General features: G+C 32.1%; 2 long non-coding RNA genes across 11 annotated transcripts; both read right to left on the bottom strand.

The window, feature by feature from the left end:
* Window positions 1-835: 835 nt before the first annotated feature.
* LOC139840069 (uncharacterized) lies at window positions 836-5,980 on the bottom strand. 3 transcript variants are annotated; one of them, XR_011757218.1, is made up of 7 exons: window positions 5,829-5,980; window positions 5,025-5,082; window positions 4,551-4,641; window positions 4,096-4,199; window positions 3,299-3,444; window positions 3,182-3,236; window positions 842-1,172 (listed from the first exon to the last, which is right to left on the bottom strand). It is a non-coding gene; the product is annotated as an uncharacterized lncRNA (long non-coding RNA). The 3 variants fall into 3 exon arrangements; XR_011757217.1 differs by lacking the exon at window positions 5,829-5,980 and having other exon boundaries at window positions 836-897; window positions 5,025-5,525; XR_011757216.1 differs by lacking the exon at window positions 5,829-5,980 and having other exon boundaries at window positions 5,025-5,525.
* A 1,253-nt stretch (window positions 5,981-7,233) lies between these two features.
* Window positions 7,234-14,974, bottom strand: LOC139839926 (uncharacterized). Of its 8 annotated transcripts, none has more exons than XR_011757155.1 (12): window positions 14,387-14,974; window positions 13,741-14,233; window positions 13,164-13,304; window positions 12,872-13,045; window positions 12,633-12,669; window positions 12,116-12,152; window positions 11,852-11,897; window positions 11,660-11,695; window positions 8,333-8,544; window positions 7,995-8,074; window positions 7,719-7,784; window positions 7,234-7,628 (listed from the first exon to the last, which is right to left on the bottom strand). It is a non-coding gene; the product is annotated as an uncharacterized lncRNA (long non-coding RNA). The 8 variants fall into 8 exon arrangements; XR_011757154.1 differs by having other exon boundaries at window positions 7,746-7,784; XR_011757152.1 differs by having other exon boundaries at window positions 7,234-7,784; window positions 8,333-8,412; window positions 8,467-8,544.
* Window positions 14,975-19,863: the final 4,889 nt, after the last annotated feature.

The following is a 19,863-nucleotide window of genomic DNA, read 5'->3' as shown; positions in this document are numbered from 1 at the left end:
GAAGGTGAAAAATTAGTTTAAGGTCATCTACAATGTTTGATGCAAAATTCAAGGACCATCGAAGAAATTTTGTCGTAGTTTATTATGTGAGTTTTTGTTAAGTATCATCAATGCATGAACAACTTGTTTGTGCCAAACATGCTAAAAAGGCAAGACTGGGTCCAATTTTGCGTGATAATTCTCAAAGTCTTGTTCTCACTTAATAAACAAAACTGCTCAAATATAAACACCGGGGCCTGGGGTATGTCAACATTATATGCCTGCATATTTGTTGTAACGGACATGTGATAAATATAAGTGGTTCTCTTTAATTTAGTTGAATAGTTCAAAGATGAATGTTGAAACATTTAGCATTCAACGTGTTCGTTTTTTTACCTCTGAATGACATTATATTTTGAATGATTCAGCATTCAGTGTTAAATAATTAAGTACCTAAATTTTTTGTAATATCTTTTTCAAATCATAGTGAGTCATAACACTTAACAAATAATTAATATCTTTTGTATATTATTATAAATAATATCAAATAATTAAGGGGGGTGATTCTGACACACCCTTTTTTGATCCGCACACACCTATTTTAACCTTTTACTCTTCTAATAATACTTCATTTCTTTAAATTGGTGTGTGAGGATCAAAAAAGTGTGTGTGAGAATCATCCCCCATTAAAATAATTAATATCTTTTGTGTATTATTATAAACTAGTGTCCGCGCGTTGCGCGGATGTGTGTAGGTGTTTGTGGCTTAAACAGGTAGTAATATTGTTGTTTACATACAAAGTAACATCAAACACTTCCAGCCTCATATTTTGTTATTTACATACGTGGTACTATTGGTAGTTATGAGCTGATGGCTGATCTTGTAGTCCCTTTTTTGACCTGGCTGCTTGGTGTGTACCTGTGTGAATATGCAGTGAGTAAATGATGATGTTTCAGTGATCCTCAACCCAAAATAAAGGGTTTTGGTGTCCAAACATTAACTTGTTAACATTTATACATACAACTATATATCACCATATTTTTTATTGCGCCATATAACATTTCTTAGTTGTGGAACATAAGAGCACTCCCAACGTTTGCGTCCACCACCCCGCCCAGGCCGCCGCCCTCCTGGGCGCCGATGGCAGCGGCTAGCCCAGGGGGCCGCCCTCGAATCCGTCCAGCTTATCGTCCCTGTGATCGTGTTTTTTGGTTAGATTTGTGGACGAGGAAAATAGCCGTTGTATCCTCCAACGGTCCATTTTTGGGCCGTTGGAAATTAAATATATATATATATTTTTTTTTGCTTTTTTAATTTCTCACCTCTATATATACATACATATACATTTTACAAACATACATCTCAAACACATACACATTTCAATTACATTTCTTTACTTTCTATTTTAAAAATGAGTTCCAAAAAAAATTCAAACAAAGGAAAATCAATACAATGCGCTCAAGCTCAAGAACGGGGTTCGGTCGAAAACGATATGTTGCAATCTTTAATAGATTCTACGCAACAAACAACCGGGTTTTCTCAATTTGCAAACTCGAATCAATTTGCGCCAATGTTTACAAACATTCTCAACCCGAACCTACCACTTAATCAACGCTACTCACACTACCCCAATCAACCTCAATCTCAAGTTTATACACACTTCCCGAACCAACCACAAACTCAAGTTTATACACACTACCCGAACCAATCACAATCTCAACAACAAACACCTTATTATCCTAGGCTACGTGACGAGTCGGACGAGGAAGAAGTTCCTGAAACTCCTCGACAACCCGAACCCGAGCCCGAGCCCGAAACCGATCCCGAACCCGTAGCCGATCCAAAAGGGAAAAAAGTGAAGTGTCCAAAAGTGCCTTGGTCCGACTATGAAACTCGAATATTAGCCGAGCGTTATGTGTACGTTTCCGAACATCCGGATGCGGGAAACGATCAAAACTTTAATTCATTTTGGGGTGAGGTGCGAAAACAATATAATTCGATCGTTCCGGAGAAAAGACGTGCGTATCAATTAGTGGAAAATGGGCTAAAATTCAAAGGGATATGAAGATATTTATTGCAATTTATTCAAAGCTCGAGAAGATGTGGCAAAGTGGAACAGCGGGGAAGACATTATGAACGCGGCCCGAAAACAATTCAAAATTAAAACCAAACGACAATTCGCTTTTGAGGATGCATGGCAAGTTTTAAGGAATTGCCCGAAGTTTTTAGAAGGTGAAGGTGTAGCGGCTACGAACAAACGAAAACAAGCCGATGATATACCGATGAATGTTCAAACCGAGGAAAGTTCCCACCCAAACACAAGCTCGAACCCCGACCCAACCCAATTTGAAAATTTACTTGAGGATCACGACCCAATCCGACGTCCTCCAAGTCGAGCTAAAAGTCAAAGGGATTCGTACTCATCCGATGCCGCGAGTCGTATGTCTTCCGATGAAGTACGTTTAAAGATAGCTCAATCGACCGAAGCTTCTCAACAAGCGGCTGCTCGAACCATGGAAAAGCTTTGTCAAGAAAGCGAGACGAGAACAATGTTAAAAAGTTTAAAGCTACTTTCCAAACCGGTTTCACGTGACTTGCCTCCCGACGAATATGAAATGATGATGAATTATCGAGCAAGAATTAAGAAGAAATATGCTAAGGAATTGGCACGTCCCGACGACGACGAGTAGTTCGTTTAGTTTTCTAGTGTTTTATTTTAATAATTGTCGCATTTTATTTATCGTCGTAATGTTTTTAATTTTAATTATTTGTAATGTTTTTTTTTTTATTTATCAGTGAAATTTTAGTTTTATGTTATTACATATTTATTATTATATATATATATATATATATATATATATATATATATATATATATATATATATATATATATATATAACTAAATTAATATTATTTGAAAATAATAAAAAATTAAAAAAAAAAGGAAGGAAGGAGTGTCATGGTTGGGAGTGTTTAGTCCTGGGTTTAGTCCTGGGAAGGAAGTGGGAAAAAAGTGCTGATGTGGCGCTAAGGACTAAGGTGGAGACATGTATCCATTGGGAGCACTCTAATAGTAATCCTTTATGCTCCGCAAGGATATATTTTTTGTTGTATTTGAGGATGACCATGTATAAATAAAAAAGCAACAGGGAAGTATAATGAAAACTTAATAACTTTGTAAAGAAGAACAAAGAAGAAATACCATCCAGATTAGAAACTCCACTATCTTCACCAATAGGAACGGATAACTGCAATAACTGAGCAACAATATCATCAATTTCAGTTAAAGTTGCTTTTAATTAAGGAGCTATGTTTATACCTAATATGTTGTTCTAAGCATGAGGGATTTTCTTCATTTAAAATATGTTTGTACTTACGCTTCTATTGACTGATAACATCAGTGAACATAATGCTGAGATGTTCCCTTTTGTCGAGTCGTGGGTGCGGTTTTCAGTTGCAAACAACCTGCAGTGTATTTGAAAGCATTTGTTAACATATACTTTTGGAGGAAATATAAGATATTTTTATATTTGTTTAAGAAGGTGATGGGGTTTGCTCAATTACAGGATTGTTCCCACTGAAGAATATCCCTGATTAACCATGTAGTTTTTAACATTGTTCTAGTACACAAACTTCCTCCAAATTTTTGATAAAATTATCATTTACAGGGCACATCTTTCTTTCACGTTCCACAGGCCACAGTACAATTAGTAACTTTGAATATGGGACTTAAATAATTATATTTCTAATATCATATGAATCCAAGTCAAACATTTTATGTATATACCTAAAGTGAAAGAGGACTGAATTTGATTTTCGAAGAAAAATTTAAGTGTCACTTAACAGATGCACAATCCCTAAAGAGGAAAAACAACCGCATTTCAACTGAAATTTAACTTAAAACACAACAACATAGATGACGCAAATGAGAGATCAAACAACATTTTTACTTTAACTGAATAATGTTGGACTCTGCAAATCTGTGCAAAATAGTGAAAAAAGCAGGACAAAAAACCTTAGAAAGACGACCCCCAGTTGAACCATGAAACGACAAAAAAAGCATTTGCATATATACAACAATTACGAGAGCAAATTAACAACAAAACAACTATGTACCTTCATGTTGAAGACGAACACACGCCTCAGATGGTAGTTGCTGATTGTTCGGTGGTAATAGAAGACGACCCGTGCATCAATTCCTAAATCAGAAGATGCCAAACCTATGATGGAATTTAAAAAATAAACTAAGCCCTTGGGAAAAAAAATATGATAGTTCATAAACAACAAACAATAAAAATCAGGAATAAACTTTTTCACTAAAATTGGCCATTAGAGACAGTAGGCAAAGCCTGTAAGTTGTCGTGTCGAACTTTTTCACTAAATATTACTCCGTAACTTAAGCAAACACAAACAGCAAACGTACAAAATGCTCCAAATGACCAAAAACGGGTCAAAGGGTCCAAAAGGCTGACTAATCCATTATTTACCATAGCTTCCATTGACTATCAATTTCATTTGAAATTCAACTTCTAAACTTATAAATACGTTTAAATTATCATTTTAACTCTTACCTTAAGTTCATTTAACCTGGGCAGGAATGAAGAGTTTGCCATTGTATTCATAAGGATCAAAAGGACTGTCACTCAAAAGTATGGCACGACCCTACACAGCGATGGATTAAGTGTTTATTTGTGTTAACATGAAATTCTTTTTATGGAATGGTAATTTAAAATGACACACATATTATATAACACCCACTAAAAAATGGACAAAACAACAACGTTGATAACTCGAAGCAAAAAGAATATAAGGTAAAACAAATACATCTATTAAGGGTAACAGGTCAAATGAGGTTAAAAAGATTCCTTTCATCCACTTTACTTTCATTGATGTAGCTAGTAGAAATCATAAGTAGTCAAATATCACGCTATAAAGCATCACGTTATGGTTATGAGACTTATGGCTCGTAACCCACATTAATCGTTAAGTACAACTTGTACCACTTACAACCCACTTGACCCGCCCAAATTACCACTACTACTCACCTTGAGGTTTATCGCAAAGAGAATGAAATTTTCTCAAGTGCTTCTATCAATCCTCTACCTATACATAACATCACATTCACGCTATCAATGATATTGTCATCACATATACTAATTGTGGTTGAAAGACAACCACCACAAATCATAACATCACACTTAGAACCTAATTACTAGGATAAATTCTACCTTCAACAAAGACATTAATTTCCTTCAACACCATAACATCAATTTAACATGAACTTCCAAGTTTCCTTTATTTGACTCAACATCATCATCTTTACAAATTTACCATACCATCATCTTTATGTAGCAAACACATAATCTTACCAAATTTGCATACACTTTATAAATTAGTCGAAAATCACCAATTCATCACCAAGTTGACATTTTATCAAACACTTGGTGTGCTTCAATAACTTTCAAATATTTTAGCGAAGCACTCTTTTAACATCATCCTTCTTGTTTTCAACTTCATCTACACACATATCATCTTCTTTACATAAAGTTTTTTACAAAGTGACCAAATTTCATCAAAACTTATGAAACTGAGATTAACACTTTACAACATACTCCTTCAAATAAAGCAACTAATACAAGATTTGTTAACTAAAAATTAATCACCACAACACCCAACAATCGTCATCACAAAGAAAACCAACTTACAAATTACTTACAGATCACTTGTTTATATATTCTCATCTTCTTAAGTTCGTTTTTGAAGCATAATCTTAGTATAAACAACTCAAATCACACTAACTACAGACAAAATTATGATCAGTTTCATAAAAATTTAACAAAAATTCATACCCTCAAGTGTATGTTGCAAAAACCCTCATGGATGATGATTTGGTTGGTTCTACTATGGAAGAAATTATATCAAACTATGTACTCTGTATGGATATGGAGACCATGGTGACGGTGGTGGTCGATGGCGATGGAGACTATGCAGCCTCATTTCACTTAAGGGTTTGAAGGTGGGGCGAGAGGAGGAGGTTTAAAAAAAAAAAAAAACAACGATGGCTACAGTATAACAGTGAAGGGCCTTCAGCAAATGGAAAGTGATCCGTACACCACCTCATTTTTGCCATACACCACCAAAACAATTATTTGGTCATTTTTACTCTTCCTTTTATTCACCACCAACTCCCCTTAACTTCTCAAAGGAATGGTAGAAATGTCTAAATAATTATTTTAGTGGTGTATTGCAAAAACAAGGTGGTGTATGGATCAACTCCCTTAGCAAATAGGGTTGCAGTTTTACTTACGTTAGTTAGTATGTATATATATATATATATACATATATATATATATATATACATATATATATATATATAGGCAGGATCAATGGGGAAGTAACCAATCGGGGGGAAGCGGGGGAAGCAAATTTTTTTTTTTTTTCGTTTTTTTTGAAATATTTTTTTTCGGCATCAAGATCACACGAAAGTATGAACATTTAGAAGAGACACTTCGTGATGAATGTTATTATTTAGGCGGGAAAACGATCGACAAAAATAATATTCAAGATAATATTGTTCGTGAAGAATATGAACGTTTTTTTTCCATGTTTTGTGAAGTAAAATTTAGCCCGGTTTAGGGTTTAGGGTTTGGTGTTTTGGGTTTATTACATAAACCCAAAACACCAAACCCTAAACCCTAAACGCTAAACTCTAAACCGTTCGTGTTAAAAACTCAATCTAAATCCTAAATCTAAACCCTAAACCCTAAATTTCTAAACCCTAATATCTAAACCCTATAAACCCTAATATCTAAACCCTAATATCTAAACCCCAATAGCTAAAACCTCAAAATACGTTCGAAAAACACGATAATTGTTATATATTACGTCTTCGAGCGTTTTCCCGCCAAAATAAAAACATTTATCACAAAGTGTCTCTACTAAATGTTCATATTTTCATCTCATCTATAATGTTCGTGAACAAAGTTTTTTCAAAAAACGAAAAAAAAAAAGTTTTTGCTTCCCCCCACTTCCCCCCGAATGGTTACTTCCCTCTTGATCCTACCACTATATATATATAGCCCGTGCGTCGCACGGAAAGTCTTAATCAAACAAACTGGAAACGTATATTTTATATCAATTAACGGCATGATAAAGAGAGTACAAAATGACGAATCATTGACAACTACAAAATGAACAAAAACAACCTAGGACGGATTATTAATGTACATCTCAGCTCCACTTTTCAAAAATAATACAAATGCCAAATAAGTTATACAAAAACCCATAAACTTAAAAATTTGCATATGGATTGTAGACCAACCAAAAAGTAGCATCTTTTATAATTATATGTCTTGTACCACCATCAGAATCCTTAATACTTACACACCCTGTAACATAAACCAAGTACATTTACCATAATACCAAAAGAAAAACAGAATAAGAAGTCCCCAAAACATTGACCGTTTGACTTTTAAAAGTTAAAATGTCAGCACAAGTCAACCCATCAGTATGCATAAAAAATTGACCATAGAGAGCGGGCTTTGCAAAAGAATAATGATGAAACCAAATTCGAAAATTGTAGCCTTTAACACTCTGATCCAAACCGAAATAATCCATATGCTTATCCTTCTCCATGACCCATATATTACCTAATGTATTCGGGATGAGAAGTAAGGTACTCGTTAATTTTTCTAAACCGAGAAAAACTCTTTCAACAGTCGTGTGCGACTAATACATACAGATTGAAAGCATGTTGCATTTTTCACCTTCAATGCCCGAAATTTAAGTGCTTGAAGCCAGCTTTCCTGTACCCATAAGAACAGTAGGCAAAATCATATAGTTGACTGAAACATTCAACACCAAAACATTGTGATAATGAATCAAAATTATGTAAAAGTCGAAACATTAATAAAATCCAATATTGTGTTCATATCGACAATGAATGAATCTTATAATTAACAGATCGTTAGATAGATTAATATGATAACATGAAGTTTGAGTAAGAAAAAATTTACCTCCCATCTCAAAAGTAATTTGATTTTCCAATTGCTATTGAGTGCACCCATATCAGTTTGCAACACCGTTGATAAAAATGCTAGATAGAGCAATCACTGTATTAAAAAACTTATCTAAAAATGATCAACCTTTACTACTTGTGTTATCCGATGATCATGATATTTATCCTCATTAATGTAGCTAAATAATGATATCAACAACTTTAAAGCCCGCTCACTTGTCAAACACAGTACAAAAGCATATAAGCATAAGCATACTTATATAACACATAACATAATCTGAATTGAGTTTAAATAATATAAGCAAACTAAAACATTTAGTTATTAACGTATTGTACCTTCAAGATATAATCATGATCAGAACCTCTCATTTAGTTCTTAACATATTGTACCTTCAAGATATAATCATGATGAGAACCTCTCATTTAGTTCTTAACATATTGTACCTTCAAGATATAATCATGATGAGAACCTCTCATTCAGTATCTTAGTAAGCAACATCTTTCAATTTCTGGAGGTCAAAACAATAATTAAAACGTCCCTTGCATGGCTGCACATTAACAACGAATATTAGACCTCAATTGCACTAAAACAATCCCTCCAAATACAATTACTTTTAGGATTTTCACTAATGATAAATCAGGCGCAAGTATAATTGAAAAAAAAAAAGACGATTAAATAAGATTAAAAAAGTCAGGTGTTAGTATAATTAAAAAAGTCAATGATCAGGCGTGACTCAGATAGGTTGTGGTAGAGTTTCTCATTTCCTGCACACCTGGTTTTAAGCCACCTAATGTGACAACCCGAAAATTTTTGACCAAATTTAAACTTTATCTTTAAATGATTTAATGTTTTCGACACGATAAGCAAAGTCTGTAATGTTGAGTCACGAAAGTTTTGGAACTATATTCATGTAATCAATTATTCTTTGACTGTTCTCGAAGATTCACGAACAATATATATATAACTTAATGTGCATATATATATGATTTCAAGTTATTTAGTAAAAGATAGTAACATTCGATTATTGATTCGATTGATATTTAGATAAGTTAACTAAAACGTTTAAGATGAATCAGTAAAACACTAATTTGCTACAGAATTTTCGAATTGCTACAGTACCCGAAAAGCTACAGTGTTTTCGAAAATCACTATTTGAAACAGTGAAACCGACTTGCTACAGTAAAACACTATTTGCTACAGTGAAACCGACTTTGCTACATTGCTACAGTGAAAACGACTTTGCTACAGTAAACACTATTTGCTACAGTGAACACTATTATTACAGTAAAACACTATTTGCTACAGTAAACACTATTTGCTACATTAACACTATTTGATGTCAACGAACTAGCAAACAAAAGCGGATCAGGCGGCCATGCGATCGCATGGCAAAAGCACTGAAAACCCATGCGATCGCATGGGGCTAAACAACTGGCCAGGTACTATAAATTCAAGTGTTTTTGCTCGAACGAATATCACACACACATATTTACACAGATATAGATATATACTCCATAATATTAATTTATTTATTATAATTATAATAATAATAATAATAATAATTATTATTATTATTATTAAGATTAAGATTAATATTATTATTAATCTAATTATTATTAGTAATATTATTAGTATTATACATAAAATACTACGACGAGGTCATGTTCAAATAATTTCAAACCGAAATTTCAAATGAGTCAAAGCTAAGGAAACTATGGGCTATAGCTATGGAGGTCATGTGTAATGTACGTGGGTATTATTCGCAAGTCTAACCTAGTGTTTATCATCTCTGTTGCGTCTACATACTCTCCCTGCAATATTGAATCACAATATTGATACGTGAGCATTCATATCTTATCTTTTATATATTAATTGTGTATCCATGTCTAGTGCTCGAGTATATATATTTACGCATGCTTGTATGCTAAATTTCGTCGTTAAATAGTTTATAATGAATCACAAATTAAATACATATATTACTGGTAAAAGGTATATGATATACATGTTTTTGGAAAGCTGGCGAAAAATCAATAACTTTTCATTTAGAAATCGCGTAATTTCGATGAACGAATTAAAAAATATGGTCAACTGAATTATGATTGACGTTAATTGGAATTGCATTTGAATCTGCAATTAATATTTAAACAACTTGTTTGTAAGATTGATAAATTGGATTTTTGAATTTTAGCAACCGAGTAAATGAATCCTTATATAAGGTACGTCTCGTTTTGTTGAACTATTGTCAAAATTAACTTTTTGAAACGACTTTGGATAACTTTTGTATATTGATCTCGAGCATTAGGATTGTGATACACTATGACCTGACCTAGCTTAATAGACATTTATTGACCAACATATGTTCTCTAGGTTGAGATCTACGGTTATTTGGTAATCCGAGTTTCAGTCACATTTTGGTGAACGACTTTATATGCTGCTAAGGTGAGTTTATAGTCTCCCTTTTTAAATACTTTCAATATTTTTGGGCTGATAATACATGTAATTTATTTTAAATGCAATGGATACAAGTACATACTTAATTCTACACTAAGTTTGAACTGAAAATCCCTTAGCTTTGGTAACTAGTAACTGCCAGTTATAAGAACTGGTGGGCGCGAGTAGTAGTATATGGATCCATAGGGCTTGATATCTCCGTCCGAGCTAGAGCACTAGCCTTTTAACGGACGTATGCTATTTGAGAAGCGTACACGTTGTTTTGCGTGTATTATTAAGATGATTATACAAAGGGTACAAATTATATATACGTTAAGTTTAGTTACCAGGGTGCTCAATCTTGTAGAATATTTTGATAAACGTTTCTGGATGAATCAACTGAAATCTTGTGATCCACCTTTATATACAGATTATGCGAAACACTAAAACTGTGAACTCACCAACCTTTGTGTTGACACTTGTTAGCATGTTTATTATCAGGTTCCCTAGAAGTCTTCCGTTGTTTGCTTATATGTTAGACAAGCTATGTACATGGAGTCTTACATGGCATATTTATCAAGGAAACGTTGCATTCACCAAATCATCACCATGTATCTTATTTTGACTGCATTGTCAATGGAAGTACTATTGTAAACTATTATTTACGGTGATTGTCTATATGTAGAAATCATCAGATGTCGAAAACCTTTGATTTAAATATTCATTTATGGTGTGCCTTTTCAAAAGAATGCAATGTTTACAAAACGTATCATATAGAGGTCAAATACCTCGCAATGAAATCGATGAATGACGTGTTCGTCCATATGGATTTGGAGCGATCATCACACCTAAACCCGAGCACTCATATTGAGTCCTTTCATAGTTACATTAGCTACATACATGCCCACACAACTGGAGTCTTATGCGCAGAATTTGCACAAGGTTGTGATTTATGTCGATATATGTATATATATATATATCAAATGATTCACTTCAGGTTACCGATTTATGTCGATATATATATCAAATGATTCACTTTAGATGTAGCAATTTTAACCGATTAATATGTGAAAGAGACACTATAGGTTGTGATTTATGTCGATATATATATCAAAAGATTCACTTTAGGTTACCCACCCACCCATGTTGCCACCTTTAACATAAAATAAGAAAGATCCCACTAAAATTAAAAATAGAAAAATGCAAGGAAAAGATAGGTATTGGTAACTAACCATTAGAACCTGCTGTGACATAAAATGGCAACATCCCTATATTTGATAGACCAATATCATCCAAAACATGGTCAGAGAAGGGTTCATAAAAAATTTTAAACATATATTGTAGTAGTCATTATGATACAAAAATATTCTAAATATACATTAGCAATGTACACATATCATTATAGGATTGCAACCTTGTCATACCTTTTTTTGAGACTTCGTTGCTAAAATAATGGTTTGTAGTACGTGCCTTCAGTATCAAGTCAAAAATACACAATACTTGGTTAATAATGAATCTGACTTTTACAACACCAAATTAAAAATCATATCTATTGGGTCAAATATTGTCCAAATTGTATATTTATCCATAAGATCAGTCAGATAACTTTTTTCTTCATCATTATAAAGGTATAATCTAGAAAATACCCATAAAAAATTTGCTAAGTATATGATAGAAAAGAAAATTACCTGTTATTAATCATTATCCAACCGCCCATTTTACCACCTATAAGAGATTACATTAAAGTGGTCAATTTTGAGTGATGAAACCAACATATTCTAATGTAGTTAACATGAACTGGTAAGATGATTACACAACGGTCATAAAGTCACAAAACATGAAGCATCCATATTCATACTCATAACATACAAGTTTAAAAGAGTACATTCTCATAATCACAACATATAAATATTCATGTTACTGTAGCATTCATACTCATAATAACAACAAATAAAATTGGGCAATTGGGGGTATAGAGTCACGATGAGTTTGGGTTTGAAGTTGACGGACTTAAAAAGCAATCAAAACATAACAAAAAATTACGAACACATACTTAATATACTTGCAATGTTGACAAACTTCACCAACAATATTTAGCTACATTATTAAACTATACCTTGCCACTTTAGTTAATCGAAAGGAAAAATGCAAAATCAAAAATAAGTCAAGCAAATAGAAAAGTAGCTGAATTAGCATATAACTTACCCTTGAGCTATGACGAAGCTAAAAACACATATACTATCTGAAACACGGGGAAAAGTAAGAAGTATAAGTAAAACTGTAGAATATGATACATTAATTAAATGACATTTGAAAAAAAAATAAGATAAAAATGTGACCTACAATTAGAAGTAAAAAGGCCACAATAAGAACATATGTTGGAAAAAAAGATGTAATTAACACAAAGATAAAATATGGAAGCTAACGACATAAGTACGCAATACGTGTGTTCGCTGTTGCATTGGTTAGCAATGAATCATCCACAAAATAGTCAACAGAGTGCCAACCAAGTGCGGTAAAACATTTTCTGGCCCGTGCATAGGTTTGTTAAAAATAACAACAGAGGCAGACGCAGCCAAGCTCCTCATAACCAACCTGATGAGGAAGCAGCCGTACACCTGCTCAGTAACAACACAAACACTTAAAATAGAATGTTAGAATAAAAACCACAACATTAGAAAATCGACGTGTGACAGTATATTATTCAAAATAACAAAGAGAGAAGAAATTACTTGCCTGATGAGACACTATCGTTCGGTACACATAGATACAACATTGTAGACCTTGAGACTGGTTTCTTTAAAACAACAGCAGAAGCACATGCACCCAGACCCCCTCATAACCAACGTGAAAAGGTAGCACTAATACATCTACAGACTAACAACACAGACACTTAAAAAGCATGTTACTGTGAAAAGGAACCGTATTGCAAATTTCTTGTTCGAAAAATATTATTCAAAAGGAGTAACAAAGAGCATAGAAATTAAAATCAACATAAAAATCAACAATGCAGGTCTCTAAGCTTCTTGCCTTAAAAAAACATGACTTCTCTTAATTGTTTTTTCTTCAAAAACAATTGAGTCATCAAAAGTTTAATTTGCAACAATACAAACAGACGAAAACAGTGAAAAAGGAAATCAACAATAAAACAATTTTGCTAAAACAGTGACACTTTAACAGGTACCGACCCTGACACGTACTCAAAACTAAAACTTTTTTATTGAACCCATTTTGACCCATAGCAAAAGCACTCATTTTGCTAGCTCTACAAAACAAAAACAAAGATATCTGCAAGTGAGTGCAATTACATTACCTTTCCCGTGTAACCAGCTTGTTCAATGGTTGTCTTAGCAACTCAAGGCCCTCTTTGTTTTCCTACCAAAAAAAGACCCATTATCATGAAAGGAGTTGTTATTTATTTTTATTTTTTAAAGCAATGAATTGTTAAAAAATTTGAAGTTTAACTATGTGAGATATGAGAAATTTGAAATCTACAAATACTTGTGAAAATGCTAGCTGAGGCTAATCCAGGGAGGTGTTCTTGTTCTATTTTGTAGACAAATTTAGTATCACAAAGTCCAAAGCGAAAACTCTAAACAATTTTGAAGCTCATAAGCTATCTTGAAAACTACTTAAATCAAGATACCCTTAAAGGATATAATAACAAAAGTAGGAACAAAAAACACTGTATAGCCAAAGATAGTGATCCATCCATGAACTTTTTTCATGACGCTTCTGATGCTCTTCAGCTGAAGGAAACGATCGCATCATACATCTACAACACGAATAGAACACCAAATTGGTAACTACAAAAAACAAAAATTATAGAATTAATTAGACTTTAAAATTGAGAATTAATTAGCATAAAAGGCTCGTATAACTTATCTAATAATCAGGTACATCCCCAATGAAGTGTCAATTGCCATAAGAGATACGAAACTGGAAATTAAGCAAGTTACCACTTTGTGCTTTTCTGTTGGGATTTTTAGCAATCGCAGAAGAAATAACTTTGACAAACATTAGATTTCAGCAATCGAAAATCAAAAATTAAGAATATCGCCACAATCAATCAAAAACGAAATGAAAGAACAACAACAAAAATAAATTGCATCAATGATTTTAATTAAACAGATATAAAAATTTAGAATGAATAAAAGCATGTAGGGTATGATGATAAACACAAATTAAACCCTTACCTTTCACCGTCTATTTATAATGAAAATTATTTAGGGCACCGTTGATTTAACATGAATCTGTAAATGCCTTTGAATCGCTGCAAACCCTAACCGAACCACACCAATGGTATTACCTTCATGTTAAAGCCGTCGTCTTCCTCGACATTAAAGTAACCGGAGATGAATCCGTCGATTTCGAAGGATCTGACATTAATATACAAAATCTGTATGGTTGTGTGGAGAAAAACGTCACCGATTAATTGGTGGTAGTGCCATCGCCTAATACGCCGTCATTAAGCCATAATCGACGATGGAAAAGCTCCGGAGGTTTAAGGAATTTTGAAGAGGGATGGAGAGATGGACGGTTTGAAGAGAGAGACAGAGGGATGGAGAAGTTGATTTGGGGTTTGGGTTTTTTTTTCTTTTTAAACGCTGTTACTATACTAAAGGGGACACGTGGCAGCTTCTTAGGCTAGTTTAGATTTATTTATTCCACTAATGGGTGATTAACACGTGGAATAACTTAATTAAGAGGTGATTAGTTGATTGACACATAGGATTAAGCCTTGTGCTTTATTATACCATGTAATGTAATATACATAGATAGATAACTAGTTTAGGGACCAAACACATAAATCTTTCTTTTTATTCTAAGCATTGAATCAAACACATAATGATCATAAATGAAAACTTACTAAACTATTCATTACATTTTATCTTCGTCCATTTGAAGGAGAATCTAATCAAAATAAAATTAAAATCATACATCATCGAGGAAGATGTTGTGTAGGACATATAAGTACTAAAACATGCGTCATAACCTAATCATTATACATCACCAAGTAAGCATGATATCACAAAATTACCTAAACATTTAAGTCTATATGAATGAACTATTGTCGACCGAAGATAGCCATATACAACGTGAAATTAGGGATTCATGGTTACAACGTGAGTTAATTAAAATCAACCAAACTGAAAACTACCAACAACTAACTAAAAGTTTATTAAACAGTACATGGCAGAAAATTGTCATATCCAACTAAATATATGTAACAGAGAAGATCCATAATCCAGTATAGGGTTTTCTGTCATTAAGTGAGTAATCATCCAAAACCTTCATGATAGCAGAAGATATGTTTCATTTGAATAAATACTTCATCTGCAAAATACAATTAAAGTTAAAATACAAATGAAACTCCATATTACCAAGACAAATGATGAACCTCTAATGCTACAATCTGATCAATTTTTAGCAACAATCTGATCAGATTTCAGATACAGCTAAAACTATAATGATACATGAAATGGGTCAAAAGACAAATGTTTATAAACATAAAAAAACATTTAGGAGAGTAAAATTTACCACCTTGATTATCAATGTCTTCAAGATCAACTAAAACGATAGTAAAGTCCCGTACCAAAGACTCAATGCTTAGATGCCTTGAAACAAACCGATAAAAGTGTGGCTTAAAATTGTAAGAAACCAAATTAATCATTATTCATTTTTGCAATTGATCTACAACTTTGATCACATCTAAGACATATTTTTAGAAAGAAAAAAAAAATCATTTAGAACATTTAACCAAACATTTGGTCTTCATAGGATAGTAACTCCTGACTAATATGACACTTCTTGACAAACCAAACATCAAGTGAAAATTAATACTTAATAATAGAAAATAGAAAAGACATTCAAACATGAGTGTTATATTGATTCACATATGGGTTAACATCTTCAGGTAGTCATCATCATTAATTTTCTAAATCTGATCAAATATACAACAAAAGACAAATGCTAAACTACACCTAACTAAGTAAATGGAAAAATTTTAAACAGGATTTCAAAGTAAAATCATAAAAGATAGAACATTAGTTCGATATAATATTTCGTAAAATCGTAAAAGATAGCAAATGAGTTCGATAAAACGATTTCGTATAATGTTTTTAGAATAAATAACCAAGTTACCTGAAATCACTCGTTGGGATATAACCAAAGTATCGTCCATATATCCCTATATAGTTGTAGATGAAAGTTAGCAACATCAAACAATAAACATTATCATTATCAATGACGAAACACACAATAAGCCAAAAACATTAACAATGACAATTTAACAAACACTTGGAGGGCATTCAAACTTAAGCATAACTTCATCAAAGTGGTAGTTGTATTTCTTCTACCTTAAAAACTTCAAAATGGTGGTTGTATTTCTTCAAATTTTTATTTTTTGAATGACATGTCTAAAGTAATAGAAGTAAATAATTACCAAAAATAAAATGCAGTAACACCAAACCAAATACGGAGTATTATACTACAGTAACAAATCACAATAATAGGATAATGAACAATAGAAAGAAAAAAAATAAGGGGAGAAAATAATCAGAGTATGTATATGCATAATACCGTATAATTCCATTATCTAATTGCCTTCGATTATCAACATTTTTTTCCCTTCGAATTCCGCCTTTGGTATTTTTGAAGCAAAAAAAAAAAGCAAAGGTAAGCACAAATCTAACAAATACAAATAGAAAAAAAAAAATCAAATATAAAAAGATTGAACTTCAAATACGAATAACGTAATGAATATAGAACTGGGAAAATCGGTAATTTTATAAAGGAGATGAAAAAGGTGAAATTATTTCTGCTAGAAATCGATTCATTAGAGGAAATAGTGCAATATGAGATTTTGAAATCAACTGGATGTAATGGGCTGAGGAAGAAGATGAATATGATTTGAATTGAGAGGATACGTGAGAAATTGCATAGAAATCAAGAAGCAAGCGTGATATTGATACATGGGCTTTTTCAGTTCCAAGAAAATACAGTTTCTCCAATTTTTATTTAAACAGATAAAAGTATTTTAATCAGTATTAATTTAATCGAAATTAACACAATTGTATGACATCATCCAAAGACATATTATAATCCTTTCATGCACAAGTTACAACTTTTAGAAGCACAACATGACCTCAGCATAAACCCCAATTTAATAGATAGAATAGATAGATAATAGATAGATAATACCGCTTGTTATAGGACAATCATATTTGTTAAAACTAAATTTAGAAATTGTAACTAATATTTAAGTTGAACAATGTATTGGTGTTTGACTGCAGATTTTTCGTTCTAGAAAATAAAAGAATACAAAGTATGAAATTAAGTTGAACTATGTATTGGTGAATAAGAATAAATCGTGTATGTTTTTTTTTAATCATAAACAACATATAAAGATGTGCAAAGCAAAATAAATAAATAAATGAAAAACAACTTTTTAAAGTTTGTACCATGTGGCCATGCTAGGAAGCAAATTGTAACAATAGTTGTATGTTATAACATGACTAGACAACCATTAACGTGGCGACATGGACGAAGGTGACGGGATAACGCTACCGCCACGACATTAACATTGCATCACGCCATTAACGTTGCGTGATTTTGAGGAAAGTGGAAGCATGTGGGCTCTCCTTTGTTTGACGCATAAAGACTTGTTTTAAGATAGGAGATTAGGAGTTAGGCCCAGCCCAGGCTTGTGCGGTTAAGGTTGTTGTAAACGAAAGGGATATCTGATAATTTGATCCTAGCTCGCGGAGCGACATACCGAAAAAAAGGAAAGAATTCATGTGGCGTGATGGACTGATGGTGTGCATCATTGAAAGAAAATGTGGCGTGTTTGTACTATTAGCCAATCAGAAACAGAAACATCACCATAGCCGTTGCAATGAAAAATAAATAAATTCAAAAGACTATATGAATCTGTAATTTTTAAAAAAAAAAAAAAAATTAACTTTTTTGAATAAATTTTAACCTTTTTACACCATACAACTTCAATCATTTTTCTCATACGATCTGTATAATTTTTCTACTTTCATACACCTAAAACAATCATTTAACTCCCACCATTACTTATTTTCAATCCGATTTTGATTTCAATGGACATACATTACTGAGGTGCAGTAGTGTATGACTGGAAGTCATACGCTGGCGGAATGCAAAAATCATTTGATGATATCGATGTTACTGACTTCGATATATCAAGATCAAGGTTGTGTGACTTCTTTAGAGAAGAAATACCCCACGTCTTCTCGAATATTGTATATTTCGGCGACAAGAAAGAGTTTATGTTTCTTATTCGGGATAATGAATGTGACGTTGATAATTGATAAACAACAAGCCAAGATACGCTCTTCTCGAATGTTAGTCGGGATTCGATTTATTAATGTATCGTATTATTTAGTCTTGAGACTTTAAATTATTTTAATTTTTTGTTCTTTTAGAACTTTAAATCATTGTAATTTTTTATTTTTATGATGTTTTGGTTATTACATTTTTAACTTTTAGGACGTTTTAATTTTTCCATGTATTTAATTTTATAAAAAATGAGTTATTAAATAATAAAAATAGGTGGGACCTACTCTTCATCATATCCCATCACTTCATCTTCATTACAAACTCCATCACTCCATCATAATTATCGAATAAACACAATAATCCACAAAAATTATCTGTCATACCCACACCATAATTGGCAAACTCTTAATATACCCCCTCTAGGCATGACATTATTGACTTTGTTTTCCTCGTTCTTTTCTTATTAATTTATTAATTTTCCATAGCCTTTAATGATTTTCTAATCTTACCGATTTACCGTTAACTCCATATATGCCAGTTTTTTAATAAATTTAATTTTTAATTAATTTTAATAATAATTAGTAATATTTCATACTCATTTTTTTGTTCAATTTAATTTTTTCACATATTTTCGTATTATCCTTTTTCTTTTATTAACTTTTCTAATGATATGCTCATGTTGATGTTTATTATATTGTACATAGCGATTAAAATTAATTTTTTAATGACGATTTATTTAAATGTACAATTAATTTATGCATGTTAACAATAGTTACAGCGACAATCGCTAGCAAAATCTATCATTTTTTAGTTTTTCTTTTAACTTTTATTTACAATTCTTTTTAATAATAACTAGCTGACTACCCGCGAATACGCGGAGCTTTGTCAGAGTTTAATCAAGAGTAATATTTATAGTGAATGTAATAAATTAAAGTAGTATTGTTAGTCATCTTATATTCAATTTAGGAAGCTAAAATAAAAAATAAAAATAAAACATATATTATAATAATAATAATAATAATAATAATGATAATAATAATAATAATAATGATAATAATAATAATAATAATAACAATAATAATAATAATAATAATAATATTAATAATAATAATAATAATAATAATAATAA

The sequence above is a fragment of the Rutidosis leptorrhynchoides genome, chromosome 4 (genome assembly GCF_046630445.1).
Source record: "Rutidosis leptorrhynchoides isolate AG116_Rl617_1_P2 chromosome 4, CSIRO_AGI_Rlap_v1, whole genome shotgun sequence".
In the NCBI taxonomy this organism is placed as follows: Eukaryota; Viridiplantae; Streptophyta; class Magnoliopsida; order Asterales; family Asteraceae; genus Rutidosis; species Rutidosis leptorrhynchoides.
This window is presented reverse-complemented; position numbering and strand designations above follow the sequence as displayed.